Consider the following 1,775-nt stretch of genomic DNA (forward strand, 5'->3'; position numbering starts at 1 on the left):
TTGGCCATTGCTTTCTCCGCAAGGCTTGCCACCAGATGGTGACATGTGGCACCAAGTTCAGCCACATTTCACCCTATAAATACCACCTCTCCCACCCTCATTTTCTTCACACCTTTCCCATTCTTTCTTTTCTTTACTCTCTCTCTAGCCCCGAAATCCCCCGAAAAGCCTAGGGAACCTCCCTAGCACGAGGCGGAAGCCCCGGAGTGCTCGAAGGCTCTGAGAAGAAGAGCTTTTCGGCTCGGGAACGCTGCTCCAAGCAAAGCCCGGTTTTCTATAAAACCCGCTGTAAGTGAGCTACGCCTACGCTATTTTTAATATAACTTTTATTTAATTATAGTAACGTTATTAGGAACTTATAATAAATACTTGGGCTATTATTATGGGTTATATAAGTATTTTTTTGACGCTTATATAATAATAATAATAATAGCTAGACTATTAATTAGTCTCGACGAATAATAAACTAAACTCTAGTGGTAATAATACTAGGTTTCGTCGAAGAAAAATTCTTTTTAAGAAGCGAAGTGCTGTCTGAGTTCGGAATCACCACCTTTTCCGGTGAGTGCATAGTTACTTTCAACTTACACATAGATATGAAGTATTTTATATAAATTACGTGCTATGTGTGCATATTATCTGAATACTTGCTATCTATGCTAAATGAACGTTGTGATACATGTTTCCAATGATTTAAACTGTATATGTATTTTATATCTACGAAAATGTTGGGGTAAAACATGGGTAGATGTAATAGGTGATGTGTGATAAAATGATGAGAGGCCTCAATGTTGTTGTTGTTGATCCAGTCATCTAGCAGAGTATAGATGACGACCACGGACTCTTCTAGACAGTCCAGTGGAACACTAGCAGGCTCGCAACCTGTAGGTGTTGTGAACGATGTGTTCACCGGTGTACTCCATCCCCCACATGGTTGCCTATTAGGACATTTATTGCTGAGGAATACCCTTAGCAGTAGTGTTCGTCCCGATGATGATCCTTAGGCTAGGTCGCTTATGATAGGTGTTTAGGGACGTAAAGTGAGGATAACGGGAACGGGTAATCGGGTTATTGTTGATTGATGAAATTAATAAACTTATTTATTGTGGGTTGAAAACCCTATGTGCTCACCAGGCTCCCAAGCCTGACCCACTCAGTTTTATGCATTACAGGTAGTGGCGCATGAGCATAGGTGTGATGTTTTGGACGAGGGATTACGGATATTGGCCTGTAGATATGAAATAATGTAGTAAGGCTTATATTGTACTGTTTATACTTTTGATCTGTACGAACATGACATCCCGAGTCTTTTAATGAAATACATTTCTATGGAAATGCTTTTGATAAATCTTTATCATATTATTGTTTTGGGACAAATTCCGCAACCCTTTTATTAAAAGATAACTCTGATTTTGAAATAAAGTATAAACAAAACCGGTCTTTTCTGGCCGTGATTTTGGGGATGTCACAACGACTATCATAATCAAAGGAAGCCACCTGAACCACAATGCACTCACTCTTCTGGTGCTCTTCCTTCATAGCCTTTACCCGAGCCTCATGAATATGCTCCAAAAATGGATTTACCACGGTCATCCTCAAACAGATATCTTTGATTAGAGCCGTGACCGCCTTGCGGCCGAGAGCATCGACAATCACCAGGTGATAAAGGATCTCACAATCATAATCTTTCACCACATTTAACCATCATCATTGCCTCATGTTCAGATTCGACTGATCAGCCGATGGTGACTTGCTATAGGTCGAACCATGGTGGC

General features: G+C 40.5%; 1 long non-coding RNA gene across 1 annotated transcript; it reads left to right on the forward strand.

Moving 5' to 3' along the window:
• Positions 1-222: 222 nt before the first annotated feature.
• Positions 223-1,222, forward strand: LOC145004553 (uncharacterized). The gene is made up of 3 exons (XR_013662402.1): positions 223-288; positions 493-561; positions 1,173-1,222. It is a non-coding gene; the product is annotated as an uncharacterized LOC145004553 (long non-coding RNA).
• Positions 1,223-1,775: the final 553 nt, after the last annotated feature.

Source organism: Lactuca saligna, chromosome 7 (genome assembly GCF_052625555.1).
Source record: "Lactuca saligna cultivar CGN05327 chromosome 7, ASM5262555v1, whole genome shotgun sequence".
Classification (NCBI taxonomy): Eukaryota; Viridiplantae; Streptophyta; class Magnoliopsida; order Asterales; family Asteraceae; genus Lactuca; species Lactuca saligna.